The sequence below is a fragment of the Saccostrea echinata genome, unplaced genomic scaffold, assembly GCF_033153115.1.
Source record: "Saccostrea echinata isolate AGI-Se365-2 ecotype Australia unplaced genomic scaffold, CSIRO_AGI_Sech_v1 ptg000012l, whole genome shotgun sequence".
NCBI classification, from domain to species: domain Eukaryota; kingdom Metazoa; phylum Mollusca; class Bivalvia; order Ostreida; family Ostreidae; genus Saccostrea; species Saccostrea echinata.
The window spans coordinates 14,167,599-14,184,384 of record NW_026889761.1 but is presented as its reverse complement, the minus strand read 5'-3'; the positions used below and the strand labels follow the sequence as shown (position 1 = coordinate 14,184,384).

The 16,786-nt window shown below is 33.0% G+C and overlaps 1 pseudogene; it reads left to right on the top strand.

Moving 5' to 3' along the window:
• The first annotated feature begins 14,404 nt into the window (after positions 1–14,404).
• On the top strand, positions 14,405–16,473 carry LOC133185986 (dimethylaniline monooxygenase [N-oxide-forming] 2-like; annotated as a pseudogene).
• The last annotated feature ends 313 nt before the right edge of the window (positions 16,474–16,786 follow it).

Sequence of the window (16,786 nt, the reverse complement as noted above, 5' to 3'; positions counted from 1 at the left end):
AAGACCAGTTTGTGTCTCCTATTTTTAAGACCCAAAAAGATGGCAAATATAGGTTGATATGCAACTTGAAACATTTGAATGAATTTATTCAGTATCGCCATTTTAAAAATGGATTCACTGGTGTCAGTTTGAGGATGATGGCACCAAATTGTTATATGGCTTCTTTTAATCTAAAAGATGCATATTACTGCATACCTGTTGCAGATGTTTATCAGAAATATCTTAAATTTTATTGGAATTCTAAGCTTTACATGCATAGAGCATGTCCTATGGGTTTATGTATGAGCCCTCGGTTAGTTACAAAAGTAATGAAACCAGTTTTTTCAAGACTTAGACAAAATGTTCATCAATCTGTAATTTATATTGATGACATTTATTTGCAAGGTGACAATGTTCAAGCATGCAAAGAAAATGCAATTGCTACAGCAAACATGCTTGTTAATTACAGATTTGTCATTAGCCCTGAAAAATCTGTTTTTCAGCCAAGCCAAGAAATAGAATATCTAGGTTTCCTTCTGAACTCAGTAGAAATGACAATTGCAATTACAGACAGAAAGGCAATTAAAGTGGTTACAATTTGTGATGAATATCTTAAATCAAAAAGAAATTCATTTAGAGATCTTAGCACTGTTATAGGAAACTTGGTGGCAAGTTTTCAGCTGTACCACATGGGCAGTTGTTTTATCGTCAGTTAGAGAATGAGAAAATTTTGGCTTTAAAGAAGTCAAGGGGTCAATTTGAGGCTGAAGTTCATTTATCAAATCTAGCAATTAATGACTTACGGTGGTAGAAACGAAACATTGTGGGTTCTAAAGCCCCAATCACTCGAGGTCAATCAGATTTGATAATTGAAACAGATGCAAGTCTGCAAGGTTGGGGTTGCAATTGTCAATCACTTAGCATATCTACAGGTGGCCCATGGAAAGATTCAGAAAGAAATTATCATATAAATGCTTTAGAACTTCAAGCTGTGTATTTTTCATTGCAATCAATATGTAATGATAAGAAAGATATGCACATAAAGCTTTTAATTGACAATACAACTGCCGTAGCATATATTAGAGAACAGGGAGGTAGTCGTTCTTTAGAGTGCAATAAAATGGTCAGAAAAATTTGGACTTGGGCATATGAGAGAAATATTTGGCTAACGGCTGCTCATATCCCAGGGAAAATAAATTGCAAGGCAGATTTTGAGAGTAGACATTTTAAACAAGAATATGAATGGATGCTTAATAAACAAGTTTAACAATCAGCTTGTGAAAAGTTGCATTTTATTTCAGATATTGATTTGTTTGCTACACGCAATAATTGTCAATTAGAAAAATTTGTGTCATGGAAATCAGAGCCTGAATCTTTTGCAATTGATGTTTTTTTCTATTTCTTGGGCTGGTATGAAATTATACTGTTTTCCACCCTTTTGTTGATATCATCGGTTTTACAGAAAATAGTGTTAGATAAAGCCATAGGTATTTTAATAATGCCAGATTGGCCAACGCAGCCATATTAAGCTACTGCGATGAAAATGCTCATAGAACATCCAATTTTTGTTCACAGGAGGAAAACTCTGTTGTGCATTCCAGGGACAACACAAATCCACAAAATATGGGAAAAGTTAAACTTACTAATATGTCTGTTATCAGGAGATCAATCCAGAGTAAAGACTTATCGAAGCAAGCTAAAGACATTTTGTTGTTTTCATGGAGAGAGAAAACAACAAAACAATATGAGTGTTACCTCCGTAAGTGGGAGACATTCTGTGGTAGACGGGAAATTGATCCCTTTTCAACAACCATAAATATTAATAATGTTTTGGAGTTTTTAACATTTTTATACGAGAGTGGCATTGGCTATTCAGGTATCAATACAGCAAGGAGTGCTTTATCATCAGTCGTGACTCTAGTTGATGCTGTTCATCATCCTGTGGGACAACATCCATTGATAAAAAGATTTCTTAAAGGTGTTTTTAATAAGAAACCAACTTTTCCAAGATATTCAGAAATCTGGGATGTTTCAGTGGTGTTAAACTGGATGAAAACAATTCACTTTGATGATATGTGTCTGAAGTTATTAACATTAAAGACAGTAATGCTTTTAGCTTTATTATCTGGACAAAGGGTACAAACCCTTAAAGCGTTATCAATGAAAAATCTAAAATTGACATATTCTTATGTAGAATTTAGAGTTGATTCTTTACTAAAACAAAGCAGGCCTGGTTTTCATTTGCATAAAATCGTATTACCGGCTTATGAGGACAGACGTTTGTGTATAGTTCAACATTTAAGAAAGTACATTGACATGACAAAAGAAATAAGGAACACAGATTCATTATTAATTAGTTATCAAAAGCCACATGCGTCAGTATCATGTGACACTATTGCTTGCTGGTTAAAATCTACGATGGCCGATATGGGCCGGACAAAAAGTAATCACGAGTTGTGTTCGATTTGCCGGCAATTCTTAATTAGATGCCGGCAAAATGTAACCACGAGTTGTGTTTGATTTGCCGGCAATTCTTAGATACCGGCAAATCTTAGATACCGGCAATTCTTATTTAAAATATTTAATTAAATTGTCAGAGGATATAGAGGTTTCAGAAGTCAAGTTATCTTAATTGGGCAAAGAGGTTGACAAAAACAAAAAAAACAAAAACAACAACAAAGCGGTTTCACTCAACACGTGGCATTATTTATGACATATCAAAGCGAAGTCAAGATATTTAAATGGCTACAAAGCAGCCTCCCCGAAAATTAAAAGAAGTCTATAACGAAGGATGGGAGGGGGGGGGGATCGGGGGCTATTTCAACACTAGTCTGGATTACGTTCACTGTCTTTAAACAGAATGTTTAAAAATCTGTATATAGGAAAATAAAACACTTCTTGTGTAATGTATATCGGGACTCCTACGCAAATCGACAAGTGTAAATGCTCTTCATCCTTATGAAGTGGTTTTTCATAATCTTTGATTAGGATATTATGGAGCCTAGATATAAACGGACAATACAAATTCAGATATTTCCTGTACTCTCATGATCATCCTCACAAGTGTTTATGGTAGTCTGGTAGTTTATAAACCAGGCAATTTTTTTAAACATCTAATCAATTGACTACATGTAGCTGGGTCGTCAATCAACAGGTAGCGTGCACAGCGTTCATTAAGGATTTGAGGGAACACTAGCTTTGTTATAAAAATAATTAACACAACTATTGAAGATCAAATAAAATATATGTTGGTATGAATTTTAAAAGATATTATACTTTTATGTGGAGTGCAAGGGTCTGGAAACCCCTTAAACAATGTCTATATGCGTCCCCCTCACTTCTCTCAGTATTCTGGGTTTTTTCCCAATCCATTTGCCCTGTTAAGTTAACTTGACTTCTGTTACATTGATATCCTCTGGCAACTAAATTAAATATTACATATAAGAATTGCTATTAATTGCATGTACCGAAGATTTGCCGGCATCTAAGAATTGCCGGCAAATCAAACACAACTCGTGGTTACTTTTTGCCCCGGCCCATATCGGCCATCGTAAAAATCGGTGCTTCACAAAAGTGGTGTGGATGTAAATGTTTACACAGCGCATAGTACACGTGCTGCGTCAACGTCTCGGGCAGCTTCAAGGTATCACACCGGTAATTGTTTTCACTATGTAATTCTATATAGAATTAAAAATCATTAAAAATCAGGTATTCGAATTCATGAAAAAATATATAGCAGGAAGTGTTAAACGTTACCAATCACATCAGCTGACACCAAAAAAATAGGGTACCTACACGGCATTTTCTGATTTTTTCCATCCGCAAACAGGAATACCTTCAAAACCACGTGTATTCAATGTGTATATAAACATCCTGTGTGCACCCTAGGAAGTGGCCTCCCATGCCCAGAAAGAAATAGTTCCTGTCAAAAACCTTTAATATTTTACAAAGTACATAAAATATCCTAAGCTCAGATACCAAAAATGTAAAAATAGAATAAGGGAAATTAAAAAAATTCTCATAATAAAAAAATATTTCTTTATTATGTATGGAACTACAATTGACTAAGTTCATTTTGATTGGTCTATTACCGGTGTGATACCTTCAATGGGATGCCCTATAGACAATATAATGGCACAAGTGGGCTGGTCTAAGGAAAAAACTTTCGCTAAATATTACAACAAATATTGTACTCCGGAGAACATTTCTTTGGGACAAACATTCTTAAAATGTATTGATAAATAAGACTGTCATGTTCATGCAGTGATGTATATATTCACATTAGTAGATTAGGATGTAATAAATTGAATTGTAATCAACAATATTTTTTATTACATTTAATAGCCTCAGAGCTTTAAAATCTCATGTGGTTCCGTAATGAACTGGACAGTGATGAAGTAGAATTGGAAATTAAACGAGACTTACCTGGAAGTTGAAGTTTGATTGTAATTCTACGAAATCACTGGAAAGGAATGGAGGAATCACATGCCCAACCCTGTAAAATTTGTTCTTCTTCCCTACCCTTAGTTTATTTACATCTTCGGCTATTAATTTGATTTAAATACTGAGGCCAGATAGGCTTGCGGTATCTCATGTGATTCCTCCATTCCTTTCCAGTGATTTCGTAGAATTAAAATCAAACTTCAACTTCCAGGTAAGTCTCGTTTAATTTCCAATTATAGGGCACAGCCATATTGCGTATAAAGTAGCTCCGGTTCAGTGGAGGTTTACATGATACAGCCGAGGTTAGATGAGGTACGATTTGGCCGAGGTGTGCCGAATGTACAATGTACATTTATTTTACAAAGGCAATAATAAGTTGAAATATATACAAGGATGACATCCAACATTAACGAGTTAATACTAGTTCATAAGCAAACCGATCATGCACTTCCTTCGATAGCATCATCTAATTCATAGCGAATTAGCTGGTAATATTATCTATATGAGGATTCAGGAACTGCAATGATTCCAAGAATAAAATATTGTTTTCTGCAAAACGTTCATTTGAAATTAAAATATTCATCCATCACTTACGACTTCTCCATTACTGCGTGTTATCCTGACCCGACATAACCATCAAATAATTATCAAAATGTTAATCTATTGAATGTATCATTTCAAAGGAAATTAAAAGTGCATCATTCTAGTTGTTAAATTTTCCAAACATGCTTCAGGTCGTTCACCTTTATGTCATGCAATTTCTGCATTTATAAGGTGCACTATAAAGAATTCAAGAACAAACACAGTTCCTAAAAATGCTTTCATTTACGAACGCCAAGCCCCTAGTAAAGGAAACATAAAAGAACGCCTTGAGCAGACACTGAATATACATTTGACGAATACGTAATACCCCTTTTGTACTTTTAAAAATCTAAAAATAGGTATTTCAGTTTGTTTAAGGAAGCTCTAAACACTAGAGTACCTGCAACGTTATTCTTGACAATTCTATCGTGTCCAATCGTGCGTGTACTAGAATCCTATCGTATCGTGCCTGAATCCTACATGTATCTTATCGTGCGTTTATCCTGTTAAGTTTTCCGTTTATCGTATCGTATGTTGCGTTTATCAGGTTTTGCGTTCATCGTGTTTTACGTTTCTCAGGTTTTTCTTTTTTCGTGCACTCAGAAGGCCTCTTATTTTACCGCTCTTTTTACGAAAAATATCGAGTTATTCCTGTGTACATAAATTACATACTAAGAAAAACGAAAAATGGAAATTGATATTAAAAAGAATTTTAAAAAAGAAAGTACGATAAATGTGAAGATTTCATTATATTCATTTACATATCATCAAGATTTTTGTACAAATGAATGAAGAATTATTTACTGGAAATTATATAAAGTTAATGTTGTGATAGACGTTGGTTTAAAAATAAAATTTATCTGGGCTGTTACAGTGATATTTTTAATATTTAGTTTAAAGAAAATATTTGATGAAATAAGCAGAATGCAAACTAAAGTGTAAAACTTAATTCAAGTGAAATTTAATTGAAATTTATTTCAAAATAAAAGAATGTCACCCTCATGCATAGCTGTGATCCTTCGACGTATTTGGCTCCAGTCTTTGGCACCCTCTTTTTGGGCTTTTCATAGATTTTATTTAAATTAATATATGTCGGATTTTTAATGTTTTGGCATAAGCATCACTGAAGATACATAATTTGTCGAAATGCGCATCTGGTGCATCAAGATTAGTACCGTAAAAGATTTACATTATGACTCCTGGGCCGAGGCCTCTGATGGTGGACTGTTAGTCCCCGAAGGTCTCAACCACCTAGTAGGTAAGTACTTCGGTGCTAGCTTGAAAATACGGATATGTATGAAATTGCTTTGGTGAAATTTAGAAATTAATTTCAAAATTAAGTATTATCTCCCTCATGCATACATCTGATCCTTCGACGTTTGGCTCCAGTATTTGGCACCCCCTTTTTCAGCTCTTCAAAGTGTCTTTCATTTATATACTTCTGATTTCGTCTTTCATTTATATACTTCTGATTTCCAGCGTTTCGGCATGAGCATCACTGCAGGGACATAATTTGTCGAAATGCGCATCTAGTGCATCTAATTGGTACCATATAAGATTTACATGAATAAGGAATGATGAAAATTGGTTTTATTTACATTAAGATATTCCAATTGTATCCATTTAAGAAGAACCCCCCCCCCCCCCCCAACACACAGTAGTTGAGGAGTCGTAAGTGATGGATGGATATTTTAATTTCAGATGCACAGTTTCCATAAAACTATATGTATCCTTTTGTGGAAACTGTGCATAAAAGTGTCCCTAAACTTTGTACTCTGCACATTGTACTGTATGTTCTATACATACATATTGCACATATGTATGTATTGCACATACATATGTGCAATATGTATTCTTGGAATCATTCTCTCCTAAATCCTCATAAAGATAATATTCCTATAAATATTCCTAATTCGCTATGAATTAGATGATGTTATCGAAGGAAGTGCATGAATGCTTCCCTACGAAATTGGATTAACTCCTTAATTTGCGAAGTAATTTTAGGTATTGTCTTTGTAAATATTTCAACTTAATATTTCCCTTGTAAAATACATGTATACCAGATGATTGAGGGCGCTTCAAGTGGAACTTCCTTTTCCAATCATCCAGGATCAACAAGGGTCAGTAAAAATGTTCCTACTTGTTTTTGCTTATTATTTTGAAATGATCATGGAATTTATTATCTTATTTTAAAAAATAATTTTTTCAAAGTCCAATTTGCTTCTTTTACTCTAATGAATTGGAATATTTAGACCATTGACCTCGATGTTTATGAATTTTTAATTCGAGGAAAAAAAAAAAAGAAAGCTCGCATGGTTTAAGCTTCCAAGAGAATCAATTAAAATTAATACAATAAAATTTGTTCAAGTTAATTTGTGAAAAGTAGAGGTAAATTTTATAATCAAAAACAGATGCTTAAGGATAAATAACACAAAGAAATCGGCAATAAGTCTAATAGATTCATGTTCGTATAGATACATGTAATTTGAATACTGTTTACCAGAGTAAATGTAGAAATTTTGTAAGATTTTGTAATAATGTCATAAAATGAGGGCAAAATTTTATATAGATATATACAGAAAATGACATACTCTTTCAGATTTGAAGACCAAAGAATACTAATGATTTCTTATATTTTAGGGATCTATTTTATCTGTAATTTCTAATCAAAATCAGTCAAAAAAATTATACCAACCCATGCATCTATTTTTTTGTTTATGTTATTTATCCTTAACCTGAACTATGAACAAAAATTATATCCAAGACTTTATCTTTACCGACCTCAGATATTTAGGAATTTTCTTTGTTCTGATATTTTACTCAATTTGCCCCAGTTTCCACATCTAAACATCGCTGATTGGTTACGTATTTTTATCAAAGTAAGATTATTGGTCTGTATTTATGTTGAATTCATTCATGAATCCTGCAACAAGCTAAAAATAACCAGGAATGTAGCATGATATAATCATATGAACGACCCGAGCTCGCGATTGGCAGCAGCTGTTCAGATATGCAATCACGACTTAGGTCACAAAAGTCAAGTTAGTGGTTGATTTTTTTGTTGTTTATAGTGTCTACCGAGCCCAACTAAAAAATCACTCTCTAATAAACGCATAGCGCCCAAAATAGGACGTGTGCCACTTAGGCGAGCCCGGGACACTATATATGGCTCAGAGCGCCCCTGATGGGCTCCGGTGTTAAAAGGGGCAATATAATTATTGTATCTGGGCGCCATGGCATCAAGATCACCCCTATTATGTGATACAATAAGGGTCTAGAGAGAGCACCTCGCGCTTGTTTTAATTAACACCAGAATCGAAAATATTAAAATTTTTGTGCGCATGTATAATGTAGACATATGAGCCTCATAACTGCAATGTATTTACTCCCTATTTGAGAATGATTTGCAAAATTTATGCACCATGCCGTGTTTAACAAACTAATTTTATTTCATCTTTGACATAATAAGAACCTTCAAAGAAGAAGTCCATGACAACGATGAAAACGTAACCTCATTTTTTGAATAGCACTATTATATTTGTGTGGACAGTGAATGAACTCTTCTGACCAACATTTAACTCCCTTACAACACTGCACACTAGGATACATAACTTTTTAAAATTTTCACCAAGAAAAATGAAATTATAGAAATGCTAAGCTCTACAGTAATTTCATTAATATTTTGTTTGTGTTTTTATACTACTTGTATTTTAAAATATGTCAACCACCTTTTTAGAAAAAGTATTTCTTATATATATATATATATATATATATATATATATATATATATATATATATATATATATATATATATATATATATATATATATATATATATATATATATATATATATATATATGATTTTCTTAGTATATTTTAGATTCATTTATTTAAAAAGTCTTTTTAGCGTAAACTATACTACATGTAGAACTAGGAGTTACATTTGAAAAAAGAAAAAAAAAAAAATTAAGGTCTGTCACTCGTGAAATTATTTATATCAAGGATTCTTTTAAGAAATGAATTTAATTTTTGAAGATTCATGGGGACATGAACTACGACGCTTCACGCCGGCATACTTCATGAAGCGCGTTAGCGCTTCATGATAAATATGCCGGCGTGAAGCGTTGTAGTTCATGTACCTCATGAATTTTCAAAAGTTAAATTCATTTCTTATATTTACATTATTTTTCTGATGATTTGCTACTAATAACGCCATTCAACTGTCATTTTTAAAGCAAAACAGTTTGCACTATAGTTTTGTCGTCAAGTAAGGTATTATGACGTAGCAATGGAGATATTCATGCCCATTCATGGTAGTTCATGAGCAAATGAACTGTATTCTATTTTGTAAAGAATCATAGGGGAAATTTATTGGAAATGTAAATATTGTGAAATACATTTTAGAAAAGTACTCATATAGCATGATTCAAAATCGCAAAGGAAATAGGGGTCTGTTGCAACCACTATTGAAATAATTCTTTCAAAAGTGGTTGAGAGTGCATTTCAAAACCAAACACAGGTTATAACCACTATTGAAATAACATTCACTATTGAAATAATTATTTCAATAGGGATTGAAAATGCATTTTGAAACCAAACACAAACAACGTTACTACTGTGATGTCAAAAAGCGCTGATATTTAATTATGTTTTACGTTAAGTAAGTAATTCAATACGGAAAATGTTTTTGTGTCTTTTTTTTTCTAAATTATACAGTTATATAACACTTAAAACAGCTATGTAGCTGTGAATAAACAGTTTCACGCTGTTGCGCTCTTGTTCTGTAATATATCCAAAAAAGGGAATAACAGAGAGTCTTCTGACGATCAAAAAAAAAAAAAAAGAAAGAAAGAAAGAAAGAAAGAAAGAAAGAAAAAAAGAAAAAAGAAAATATAAGAGGTACATGTATTTTGATCAAACAAAATTATTTACCATTAAATGATATGTTTACATAGCTTCCATCATCGTCTTTTGATAAACGTAATAATTATGACAACTATATAATGCTTTATAATCCACGAAGCAGATTATAAAACAGAGTAAACTGACCCAAACCATGTAATACTCGAATAATTTGGCAAAGAATTAGAGTCAATCCTTATAATTTAATTTTAAAATCATTAAATAACTATGGGTGTAAAATTTGTTTGCTTTTTATTAGTTCAAATTTGCCGCTCAATAATACAGCCGTAGTAACGGAAGTGATGGGAAGCGAGGGGAGGTAAAAACTGACACATAGGCCTAGCAGCCTTGTTGTTTGTTTACATGTGGTAAGATCGAATTATTGTTTGAAGTTAAAGGTACATTTATTAAATCTGGAATTTTCCATGAATCCCGAGGAATGGAAATGAGAGGATTGTATGGATACAGATGATTCAGCTGGTTGTCAGGGGGTGGTGTAACCATACCAAACCAGGTTATACAGAAATAATTTGTGTTCCTTTTTGGATATTAACCAATCAGAGGCTAGAATACAAACGAAATTATATATATATATATATATATATATATATATATATATATATATATATATATATATATATATATATATATATATATATATATATATATATATATATATATATATATATATATATATATATATAGATAGATAGATAGATAGATAGATAGATAGATAGATAGATAGATAGATAGATACATGTATATAGATACATATATATATATATAATTTTAAAATCCGAGTGCTGCAACAAAAACATGTAGGTGGTTGAATTATGATAAAGAAAAAACAACTACACTTTGTGTACAAAAAATAAATCGTTAAGAAAGTGAAAATTAAAACATCAGTTTAATGTCAGTATCATCGCTGGTGGATATATAATGAAACATCAGTATCAGTGTACTCTGTACAGTCCAGATTGCATTGCTTTGAACAAAATCCTGTTTATTCATGCCAGATAAGTTAATATGATCTTCCTCATTTAGGAATTCAATAATTGTTGAAATCCACTCGTGTACTTTTTGATATTAACAAACTCTCTCACCGTAGTAAGATAAATGATAATTCACTTCAAGATATTTTTATCGCCCTTTTTCATTCGATTGATTATTTATTTTTTTGACTAAATACGTTGATCGGACACGTGAAAGGGCAATACAAGTGCATTATTTTCTTCCTTTTGAACATTATGCTTTAAAAATACCTGCGAACATGGAATTTTTTACGTGATCTGCAAAAAAATAAAAATGTTTGTGAGATTTTGTGCCGATATAAAAAGTTTTAGCATTTGCAGAATCATTAGAAGAAACCCGAAGCTTCCCTCTATTCAAATTAGGGGTGCATTTTGGACAAATGTATTCATCCAGTAACTTTTTATCCGATATACAGGGCTTTTTAGCGCTCCGTACTTCGGTTTCTTTCCCTTAAGTTTTCTCAATTGGAAGTAGGCATTTGTGCACTTATAACAAACAATTCATTTTCTTATGATGAATTAATTAATGTTTTTCAAATAACGGTCTATAAAATTAATGACAGTCTTAACTGGAAAAAAAAAACTTTTCCATCTTTCAAGAGTCAATGAACGGAGCACTGATTTAGGAATAAAGGCAAATGTATAGTATATACCCACAGTAATTAAATTTTAAAATTCTGTATTTATGAGACACAAGCAGTAAGTGTAAGCTGTAAGTGTAAGTAAATGTAAGCTATATCCAATATAAAGTGATAGATACCGAAAAAAAATCAAACAAAATCAACTGAAATAGTGTTTAATAACAAGTAAATCAAAAATCTTAACACATCCTAATCAAAAACGTTTTTTCCCAGAATTTTGAATTACCCATTTGAAAATGATTTGACCATCGATAGCTCGCAGACACTTGTACACGATGTCGCATAGGTTTGATCAAAGCGCGTAAGTAAATAGATTTGAGTCACGTGTTCAGTGCTTTGTTATTCATGAGGTCAAAGGCGGGTTGAAATTTGTAAACAAGGTGCCTTTACTATGGAGACAAGTACCCGTGATTTTGCACCTTTTTGGAAAATAATAAATGAGCGCAAGACTGTTTCAATTTCTTTCATGAATGTAAATGACTAGTTTAACTCTTTACATTAACCGTATTTAAGACAACTTGAAACATCCATGCGCTCATATAAAAAATGGGCTTGCAAAATGGGGGTTTGGCCTAAAGTCTAAGAGAAAAACTATGTAAATAACGTAGCCCTGCTATTTTAATCAGATAAATACCTTATTACAGTGCATGGAAGTAAAGATTGAAATTGAAATTAATAAACTACAATGTTTGATGGAAAGATTGAGGCAAAAATATGTAGAAAATCTTGATTTTATTTTTTTTGTTATTTATCGGGGTCCAGATTTGGACGTTTAAACGATTCATTCTTTGCACTACAATACGTATTTTCCACTACCAGTATTGATTTTTTTTTTCAATAGTGGTAGTTATTTCAATAATGGTTGCAACAATGCACCCAATATGGAAATAACGACTACTAATGAAATAATTTCAATTGTGGATATTATTTCAATAGCAGTTTTAAACTTTCAACCACTATTGAAATAACAATCTCTAATGTTATAACGCTTATACTTAGTTTTCCCGAAGGGTTGATTTAAATGTATTAACGAGTAGAAACGTTGGATTTACTATCCATATTTGTAGGCAAGCCCATGAAAATAAGCGAGAATTTACTTCTATATCCTTTTGATTAGAAGGTTATTACACAGATATTACATTGATGTCTTCGTACTTTTTAATTAATGTAGAAATTCTAATTTCTACAACTATCTGTATTTAAAATCTTTAACTTTCCCTAATTAATAGCAAAGATAAACCTTATATAAACGAAATTATTTAAAACTACTAGACCAGTCAAATCACAGATATTCGTGTATTAATAATATTTCTAGACAGAAATAAAACGTAAATTTACATATCATATTTTTAATTCAATAAATTAATTTATGTTGGAATACATATTGAAAAAATTATCCTTATATTTTATTTCAATAGTTTGGTTATTTCAGTAAAGCTTGCAATGTGATTTATGTATTGAAATCATTGTCAGCAACTATTAAAATCATTATTTCAATAACTATTGAAATCATTATTTCAATAACTATTGAAATTATTATTTCAATAGAGAACCTTATTTGAATAGTGGTTGCAACCTGATTTAGGTCTTCAAATGCATTTTAAACCTCTACTGAAATCATCGTTTCAATAGTGAACGTTATTTCAATAGTGTTGCAACTTGTGTTTGTCTCTTACTCGTCATTCCTTTCCTTTGCCCACTACCTCTCATGTCTGTTGCATTATCTATCATTTCTCCTGTCTGGCCTTTCTCTCACTAAGTCCAGTCGACGTCTTCACCTTTGCTTCAACATTCTAGCCATTCATCTCTACTCTTTCAATCTTTATAATATTTTTGACATTTCCATAGGACCCGCAAATATTTTCTATTTTTTAGAATTAGTCCAGCTTAGAGAGAATTTGTTGTCTTACCATATGGTCCATTTTCAGAAAGAACTTTTTTTAATGAAACACTAATTTTTTCAATATTTTGCTCTTATTTTATACAACTGTAATTCTGGAAATTTTTAGGTCGATTTATTTTAATTTTTTAAACTTTGGCCTAAATGATAAAAAATTATTTTTATGTTTCTAAAATTTGCGCATTTACTAAAGCGCTATATATAAAAGCATTTGAACTTAAAAGTGCGTTTTAAAAACCTTGTAAATATAAATGTACCTGTATGGATGAAAGGAAAAATGTAAACGAACCTGAGTATAAAAAATATTGACTAAAAATGAAAATGTTCCGGTCTATTTGAGATCCATATTTCTTTTAAAAAGTTCAAAATATGTTTAACATAAACAAAATACAGTTTTGTTTTCAAGAATACCACATGTACTAAATTAAATTACAATTCTTAATCACAAATCACACGGCGGGTGTGACCGGTCGGCAGGGGATGCTCACTCCTCCATGGTACCTGATCCCACCTCTGATGTCTTAGAGATCCGTGTTTGCATATTTTGTAATGTTTAATGGACTTTTGAGCTCGAATACTGTTCGTTATCTCCACATGTTTCATTTGCATTGAAAAATGTAAAATTTACAGTCAGTATGCAATGCATATAATTTAAAATTTTGAAAATTAGGAACATTTGCCTTCCAAGAAAAAGAAAGAACAGCAAATACTATCAATTTTTATTTCTTGCAGATTTATTGTCAAGAAAAAATATTTTGCAAAGCATTACTTGTGCATAATTGCTAACAAAAAGATGGACAGTAAAATATCAGATTTAAAGCATTTGTATATGCGGTAAATGGAATACCCACGAACTACATGCACACAAGTCTTAGGGACTTGAAATTAGAAATTTTGATTCAAATATTTTTTTCTCGTTCCACAGATGACTAAAACAGTGTGCATTGTGGGGGCTGGCGTGTCGGGTTTGACATCAGTAAAGAGTTGTCTTGAAGAAGGACTACTTCCAATTTGTTATGAGAAGGGCACCGACATTGGGGGACTCTGGAATTACAAGGAAACCCCCAAAAATGAAGAGCCAAGTCTGTACAAGTCGTGCAGCGTGAACTCCAGCAAAGTGATGATGTGTTTTAGTGACTTTCCAGTCCCTAAGGAGTTTCCTAACTTCATGAATCATACTTACTTCAAGAAATACCTTGACTTGTACGCTGAGAAGTTTGATTTAAGAAAGTACATTAAATTTCAACATTCTATTGAAAGAATTCAGAAAGCGGAAGATTTCTCCGAATCAGGTGATTGGGTGATTATGATCATTAATCTTCGAACAGAAAAAAAGAAACTACTAGGATGAATTTTGTTTTAGCTTGTAATGGACACTTACATGAACCAAATATTCCAAAATTCCCCGGCCTGGATAGATTCAAGGGAAAAGTGATTCATACACATGATTATAAGGATTTCTACGGATACGAAGGAAAACGGATTTTACTCATTGGTAATGGGAATTCTGGCATGGATGTTGCGTCAGAACTGAGTCTGCACGCAGAACATGTAAGATACTAATTAAAATTTAGTATACATATAGAGAGTTTATCTTATGAAGCATTTCCTGAATTGTTACTGTATTCTAGCGATACCAGGATAACGTATTGTTACCACTGAATGAAAAAGTATTTCCATTTTGTAAAATTCTCGCAACGCATAGATTTAAAAACAACGTTTACAGTTTGCAATTCTTGCAAGAATGAGCTCATTTATCTTATGAAGTGCATATATTTCATATGCCACCCTATTCTGTATATGCTTTAACCCTTCGAAACAATTATCGAAAATAATTTTAGGAGAAGAAAAACATTTTTTAAATAACTCTGTATTCCGTTTAGAGTATCTTTTTCAAAGGTTTGATTTACGTTATAACTACATGTGTATGTGGTTAACCGTATCCTCAAATTTAGTAATATATTTATTATGCTTCATATTTCCTTTCAGTTGTACATGTCCACGAGAAAAGGATTTTACACAGTCCAAAGAACCTCTAATGAGGGTCGTCCGTTTGATCAAACCCTTGTTTGTCGCTTCAGACAACACATTCCCTGATCTCTAATGCGTCCTTTCATGTACCACAGAATTTACGACAGGTATAACCATGACAAGTACGGGCTGTCTCCGAACCAGAGGTTCAATGGCGGAACTTTTTTCCGTTAGCGACGACCTTCCAAATCGGATCATCTACGGAAAAATTACAATGAAAACTGGGGTTGAACGATTCACAGAGAACGGTGCAATTTTCATTGATGGCACGGAGCTCAAAGATATCGATGTAATAGTTCTTGTAACAGGATATAAATACAGCTATGATTTCTTAGAAGAAGGTGTTATCAAACTCGATGATGCGTTCCCATACTTGTACGATTTAGTATGGCCTCTGGATCTTCAACCAGCGACTTTGGCTGTCATCGGGCTCGTTCAACCGGTTGGTCCGCTTCCACCGATCCTAGAAATGCAGGCTCGATGGGCCACGCGCATTTTTGCTGAAAAATGTCAGCTTCCCTCTGTGGCTAAACGCGTAGCTGAAGTAGATCAGAATTACGTCTTATCAAAGAGTTGCTTTGGTGTCGAGTCATCGCGATACACACTATTCGTTTTCTTCATCCCATATATGGATAAAATTGCTTGATACATCAGATGCAAACCCCCCCTGTGGCGACTGTTTTTCTTCGACAACGCCCTCTGGAGGAAGATTTATTTTGGCGGAGCAACCCCTCCGCAATGGCGCTTTCATGGTCCAGGAAAGTGGAAAGGAGCTAAAGATGCAATAGAACGAGTGGAGGAAAACACGTGGTATCCGTTACGGACGCGTCAAGCTGGCACGAATAGCAAGGAAGGGATCTATGAGGGGTGGATAAGTCTGCTGAAGAAGCTGATATTGGGACTCTTGCTCTTGATCTTTGTGAAATATATTATGTCTTATGGCCAAGTGATTTTCCAATAAATTTTTTTTTAGATGTTTTCCATATTTGCCTGCATGTAATCAGCAGTGAACTTAAAGGCTTTTTAGGTCACCTGAGTCACTCAGGTGACCTATTGCTATTCGATTTTGTCCGTCGTCGTGCGTCGTGCGATGTGCGTTAACATTTGAACATTTTCATCTTCTTCTCTGACACGGCTCAACCAATTTCAACCAAATTTGGCATATAGCATCTATGGGTAAAGGGGAATAAAAATTGTGAATTTCATGGTCCCTGCCCCCCTGGGGCTTGAGGGGTGGGGCTAAAACCACCAAAATTAATGCAATCTTTAAAAATCT